Here is a 7,654-nt window from a genome sequence, read left to right as displayed (position 1 = left end):
AAAAGTTCCTTTATCCACCCCTCTTAATTGAAAGAATATTTTAAGTTTTTAAAATTAGGAGCACCTATTTCGAATTTTAAATGGAGGACAAATAAAATTAATCCATTTTGAAACGTTCAACAGATATGTTTTCCTTATTTTGGAGCAACTCTTAGTAAGAAAGATATTTTTAAACTAAAAATATAACAAAGATGATACTTTTAAATATAAAAAATATAATGAATTATAAATTTGACCTATATCAACTAATTCATGAGATATTTTTAACTATTTTTCCTTTTATCAATATCATTGACTTGTTGGATTCTATTTACTTGTTCAAGATTAAATCCTAACCACCTCTTGTACCAATGCATAATAATACCTTGTTCTCACCAATTCTAATTATATATATATATATAATACCACTCAACTATATTAAACCTTGTAGATATTATATGAAATATTTTTATTGAATATATTGTTGTTTGTTATTTATTTATATTATTAGTATACCTAAACTTGTTCTTATAATGCAATAATTATCCACTTTATTTTTCCCTAATGTCATACTTCTTATGAATGGTTATTCCACCCAACATTGATTCAATATAGAATTTGTTTATAGACCAAAAAAAGTAAATAAGTTTAGAACTCATAGACTTTAGAATTTGAGTTCGCGCACTTATGAACTTAATTACTATTAATATAGACTTTTTCTATGATTGGATATATACTTGTAATTTCAGAACTTTTTCTATTATATAAGTTCAGAACTCATAGACTTCTTACACTATAAATACAACTACCCCNCAACAAAACATGTGCAAAAAAGAGATGAATCCCAAAAAAGACTTCAATGTGAAAGTGAACAAGAGTGAAGTAGTAGCAGCAGTGTTGCCAATGCAAGAACATTGGCTGAAACATTAGTTTCTTACTATGCATTTTCTGGAGAAATTGTTAAAAATTCAGCGGGAGAACCGGAGCTTCTTTGCAATAATGGTGGTGTTTCTTTTATTGAAGCTTTTGGTGATGTTGAGCTTAAAGATATTAATTTTTATAATCCAGATGAAAGTATTGAGGGAAAATTTGTTCCTAAAAAGAAGCATGGTGTTCTTGCTATTCAGGTAAAATATGTCTTAATAATTATGTGCAAAACAATTTCTCCTTTTTTTCATGCATGTGACTTAGTGAATGTCCCATGTAACAACGATAACAACATATTCAGTAATTAGTTTAATCCTATATATATATATATATATATAAGTGGCATCAGAGAATGATGAGGTGTAATATGTAGACCTTAACTCTATTTGTGTGAGGTGCTAGAGAAATAGCTAGTTATTTTTTATATATTCTCGATTTTTTAGAACATGATTTGAAAATATTATTGATCATTGAGGTGCGTGACTAGTGTGATTTTAAAACTCCCTTGACAAGCGTAAGGGTGGATGTACAGTTCGGGTTATGGATTTGACATAACTAAGTGATCAATTTGACTTAAATCTTGTATTTATCTTGAAAATTTTATTTAATATGTATAAATTATTAAGTTAGAATCTAGCAACCTAAAAGTATTAAAATTTTATATTTATAAACTTCAAATCATGAACATGGAAATCTGATTCTTTTCAAGAGCCAAACATGCAAAAAATATTCTTTTTGATAATGAGTGACGATAAGACTCGAACTCATATAGTACCCTTGTCTACTTTAATACCATCTTAAAGTGTGTGACTATCTTCATCATCAAATAACATAAGCTAAGTTGTAACTCCTTCCGTTCACTTTTACTTGTCCAACTTGGACTTTACATACCCTAAGAAACAATAATCGACATTAATCAATATCAATTGATGCTTAATTTTCGATCTTACGAAATGTTTTGGACATTATTAAGTAATAATTGCTCAGAGTAAAATTGGAAGAAAAAAAATGACGAGTAAAGTGAATTTTCTTTTTGAAATAGTGGACAAGTAAAATGAACGAAAGAATAGATTAAACATATTTTTATTTACTTAACTTATTATGTTTTCAACAAAAATGTTTAAAAAACAAAATGAAGTTTGTCATATTGAATATATAAAAAGACAATATATTTTTAAAACAGATTAAAAAGTAACATACAGGGGCGGATCTATGAAGGGCCTTGGGGGTGCCACGCCACCCCCGAACTTCAACGGAAACTCTATATATACATAGGTATATATACATAATATTTATATAAATATAAAGCGTGCCACCCACAGAACAAAATTGGCTTGTGGTGCCATGGTAGGAGGGCAACTTTAGAAGGTTGAGGTTGCGGGTTCGAATCCCATTTGAACCTATTTTTTTGAAAAAATGCTGCTGACGTTTTTAAGTAAAAAAAAAAGGCCCCAAGCCCCTTTTTTTAAGGAAACAGCTGCACATTTTTTTTATTTTTTTATAATTGTTATTGACGTTTTTAAGTAAAAAAAAAGTCCCCAAGCCCCTTTTTTTAAGGAAAACAGCTGCACATTATTTTTATTTTTTTATAATTGTTATTGACTTAAATTAAATTAATTAAATTAAAAGTGTTTTCTTTCTCTTCAACTATTTCCAAACCCTTCTTCCTCTAAGTTTCAACTTTTCCAAAATTTTCATTACCCCATTCCGAATCCAAATCACTTCTTGTCGTTGCCGTCCCCCGCCCGTCTTAGCATTCCGTTCAGCGGCTAAGCCTCATTTGGGTGTTATTGTTTTAAATTTGTTAACTTCATGCTTTTAGTGTGGAGTGTGGATTTGTAATATCTTATTATTTATATTTTATTGATTGCTTTATGATATATATCGAAAAGACGAATAATTTAATCAAATATAAAATTAATTTAATCGATAAGTTTATTTGGCACCCACGGACTCTAAATCCTGGATCCGCCACTAGTAACATATGACACGTAAATTGAGATTAAGGTAGTGTTACTCTTTCAAGCAATAAAAGTTGATAACCCTCATAACCTAAGTTTGTACTCTTGTTTTGTTTATTTAATAATTTATAATTCCTTAAAATTATACCCAATTTTTTGGTGCAGGCTACACGACTCAAATGTGGAGGAATAATTGTGGGTTGCACATTTGATCATAGAGTTGCTGATGCATACTCGGCCAACTTGTTTCTTGTGTCATGGTCTGAATTAGCTCAATGCAAGCCACTCTCTCAACTCCCATCGTTTCGACGATCGTTCCTTTTCCTCGACATCCTGGTTACTATGATGACTCGATCAATGATTTATATGTACCAATATCAACCCTACCTCTCACGAAACCCGAAATTCTTAACCCTAATGATCAAGTCATTAGTAGGATTTACTATGTCACGGGAGACAAAATTGAGCACCTTCAATCACTAACCAATTGTCATGACCAAAAAAGCACGAAGTACTCCCAGAGGTCTAAACTTGAATCATTCAGTGCTTTCCTGTGGAAAACTATTGCATCTGGAATAAATAAAGAAACTTCGGGTTTCAGCAATTTTAGGTTTGGCATTGTGGTCGATGGTCGGACTAGATTGATAAGTAATAATGTAGATGTTAATAATCAAGATAAGTCACTAAAAGGTTACGTTGGTAATATTCTCTCCATCCCATTTGGAGAGAAAAAAGTTGAGGAGCTAAAAGAGAAGTCGTTAAATTGGGTGGCAAATGTAATCCATGAATTTCTTAATATCGCGAAAACACAAGAGCATTTTCTTGGATTGATAGATTGGGTTGAGGCGCATCGTCCTGAACCATCTATCGCAAAAATATATGCCATGAATGGTGATGGACCCGCGGTGGTAGTGTCATCAGGACAACATTTTCCTGCAAAAAATATTAATTTCGGATGGGGTCAACCAGCCTTCTGGTCATACCATTTTCCGTGGGCTGGAAAAGCGGGATATGTGATGCCAATGCCAAGCCCTAAAGGAAATTGAGATTGGATCGTGAATATGCATCTCTTGAAATGGCAAATGGAACTTATCGAGGCTTCTCCATCCCACGTGTTCGAAATCGTAACGGCAAATTATCTCAACTTGATTTGACTACAGTCCGTTTTTAGTCATTAAGTCACATCCATCTATCCTATCTAAGCAATTGTAACGTTTTTTTTCTTGTTTCATTTATCATCATGGGAATATGTAAAAATGTTATTTATAATTGGGATATGTATGTAACATAGTTCTTTATTTTCTTGTTTTCTTCGTCATGTAAGAGTGGTTTATTTAATTAAAAAAAGATTGCCGTTATTAACTTTTTTTTTTTTTTTTAACCTTGTCAAGTTAAATGGACCTACAATAAGCAACTACTCCTAGAAAGTATCGAGATATTATAACTTGAAAATAATTAATGACTAGTAATTATATTATGTCTGTGGTTGCTGGGCTCTACCCATAGGCTAAAAAGGTATTGATGAGAGGTGATTAGACAGGACATGATGTAACTTCATATTAGCGAGGACATGATTCTAGATAGGAAAGAGTGGTGGTGACGTATTAGGATAAAAGGTTAGTAGGGGTATAGTGTTGTCTTGACTTGCGAAGGTATAGGCTTATTAGTATCTGTCATAGTACTAGTTGTACTTGTTGCCTTGTAGTTCTTGTCATGTGTTGTTTATTGTATTTCGATTATCGCATTATTTTGTTGTTGTTATTGTTTCTTTCTTATAGACTTCACACTATTTTTCTTATTAATTGTTATGCTTTCGTCACTATTTTCTTCTTTTAATTGGATTTGATGTCAGAGGCGTATCCAAGATTTTGAGATGATGGGTGAACTATTATAAAAAAAAAGTTGATCTATGATATAAATTTGATCGGTTCGACATTTAGGTTCTTACTACTGAAAATAGTTAAAATTTTAAAATTATAGGTCTAATATATATTTATATAAATTTAATTAAAATGCCAAAAGTGCTATCAATTACCACTTAGAGAAGTTTTATCTAATTTTAGAAAGAAAAATAAAACAAGATAAATATAAAATTCAAATTTCTAACCTCTCGGATAGAGGTGCACCCAGTCATAATCACGTTATGTGATACTCCGAGTGCGGGTTCACACATCTATATTTCAAAATTTTTTTAAAATATAACACTACTATATATAATCTCGAGAGGGGACCATGGGTTCACGTGAACCCGGTGACCCCCCCTAGATACGCCTCTGTTTGATGCACTTGAGTCGAGAGTCTTTCGGAAATAGTCTCTTTACCTCCACAAGGTAGTGATATAGGTTTACGTACACTCTACTCTCCTCAAACCCCACTTAGTAAGATTTTCTTAAATATGTNTCTCAATTTTTTATTTAGAATTTCAATAAAATTTCCTCACTTCATTTCTCTAAACCTAAAAGTAGTTATTATACAATTGAATAGGTTAAATTACATTTAAAATAATTATTTTATATTTTGTCCTTTAATCTATATATATATTACTCTTATTTAGAAGTGAGAGTTGGAAAGGACCAACACAGCTTTAAGAACTGATACCAAAAGCTGTTCAAGTTGTACTATTGGGTTGGGACTAACACAGCTTTAAGATGTGATACCAAAAGCAGTTCAAGTTGTACCAAAAGGACAAACAAAGCAACACGAAATTGTACCAAAAGTAACATAAATTGTACCTTCACTTTGGACCCATTTTATTTCTTTTATTTTCTTGCCTAGCCACGTGTATGCAACCTTTTCTTTGGCAGACACGTATTACTTGTTTCTGCCTATTTCACATTTTCCTATTTTTCTTTAACTTTTGTTATCCAATTGCCCATTAACAATTCTCATTTCCTTCTTTTATTTGTTCCTCACAGTTTCTTTTTTATTTTTTCCCACTTTATTTCTTCCTTCAAAATTTAACATTTTGAAATTTAATTAATTCATTTATTATATTTTAGCTACAAAATATAGAAGAAAGAAATTAGATTTTCTAAAAAAATTTAATTGATTCTTAAAATTCTATCATTGTCACATGAATTTAAATAAATACAATAAAATGCATTATTCAAAATTACATAAGAAATACTATAAATTACAATAATTAGCAACTGAAAATATTTTTAAATCATATATGGAAATTTGCTTCGCTAATTAAAATAAAAGCAGTATCTTATATTATTTGAAAATGGCGTCAAAAGTCCTAGAATTCACAATTAATTAACAACTGAAAATATTTATGATTATTCACGTGAATTAGAACATGAATAACATATAATATTTTAAAATGATGAGCAAAAAGTACTATAAATCACAACAAACTAATAACTATAAATTACAATAATTAGGAACTTAAAAAATCTCTCTCTCAACCAATACAAAATATTAATAACCCACATAATTTGCATAAGAAATTCCAAATTAATTTATTCTTTCTGTAAATTTAAATTTTTAAAATCCCTCTCCCCATTAATTAGAGTCTCACTCTTCTCTTGAGCCAGTGGATATGTTCAGAAATGATACATCTCTTTTACATGAAAGTAAATAAATTATAATTACATTTACCTCTTACTAATTATATATCAAGTATAATATTTGGTGGAAATCAATTAAAATTAAAATTTATATGTACATTTAAATTTTGTGGTATATATCAAATATATTAAAATATTTTTTAATTTTGTGATCTTAAATATGCTATACAAAAAATATTAAAATTTAAAGGTTATTATCTTTTTAAAATCGAAACGGAGGGAATCATATTTTAAAAATGAAATATATATATATATATATGCAATTGTTAGAAAGAGCTTCCACAAATATATTTTCAAAAATTCTTTTGTCTTCCTTATATTAATTTGTGCGTATACTAATTTATTTCTCATTTTCTTCATTTATTTGTTCCTCACAGTTTCTTTTTTATTTTTTCCCACTTTATTTCTTCCTTTAAAATTTAACATTTTGAAATTTAATTAATTCATTTATTATATTTTAGCTACAAAATATAGAAGAAAGAAATTAGATTTTCTAAAAAAATTTAATTGATTCTTAAATTTCTATCATTGTCACATGAATTTAAATAAATACAATAAAATGTATTATTCAAAATTACATAAGAAATACTATACATTACAATAATTAGCAACTGAAAATATTTTTAAATCATATATGGAAATTTGCTTGGCTAATTAAAATAAAAGTAGTATCTTATATTATTTGAAAATGGCGTCAAAAGTCCTAGAATTCACAATTAATTAACAACTGAAAATATTTATGATTATTCACGTGAATTAGAGCATGAATAACATATATTATTTAAAAATGATGAGCAAAAAGTACTATAAATCACAACAAACTAATAATTATAAATTACAATAATTAGGAACTTAAAAAATCTCTCTCTCAACCAATACAAAATATTAATAACCCACATAATTTGCATAAGAAATTCCAAATTAATTTATTCTTTCTGTAAATTTAAATTTTTAAAATCCCTCTCCCCATTAATTAGAGTCTCGCTCTTCTCTTCAGCCAGTGGATATGTTCAGAAATGATACATCTCTTTTACATGAAAGTAAATAAATTATAATTACATTTAGCTCTTACTAATTATATATCAAGTATAATATTTGGTGGAAATCAATTAAAATTAAAATTTATATGTACATTTAAATTTTGTGGTATATATCAAATATATTAAAATATTTTTTAATTTTGTGATCTTAAATATGCTATACAAAAAATATTAA

At 28.8% G+C, this 7,654-nt stretch overlaps 1 pseudogene; it reads left to right on the top strand.

Moving 5' to 3' along the window:
* Positions 1–813: 813 nt before the first annotated feature.
* On the top strand, positions 814–4,021 carry LOC125852485 (coniferyl alcohol acyltransferase-like; annotated as a pseudogene).
* Positions 4,022–7,654: the final 3,633 nt, after the last annotated feature.

Source organism: Solanum stenotomum, unplaced genomic scaffold (genome assembly GCF_019186545.1).
Source record: "Solanum stenotomum isolate F172 unplaced genomic scaffold, ASM1918654v1 scaffold35854, whole genome shotgun sequence".
NCBI lineage: Eukaryota > Viridiplantae > Streptophyta > Magnoliopsida > Solanales > Solanaceae > Solanum > Solanum stenotomum.
The sequence above is the reverse complement of the archived record's forward strand: the minus strand, read 5'-3'. Positions and strand labels throughout refer to the sequence as shown.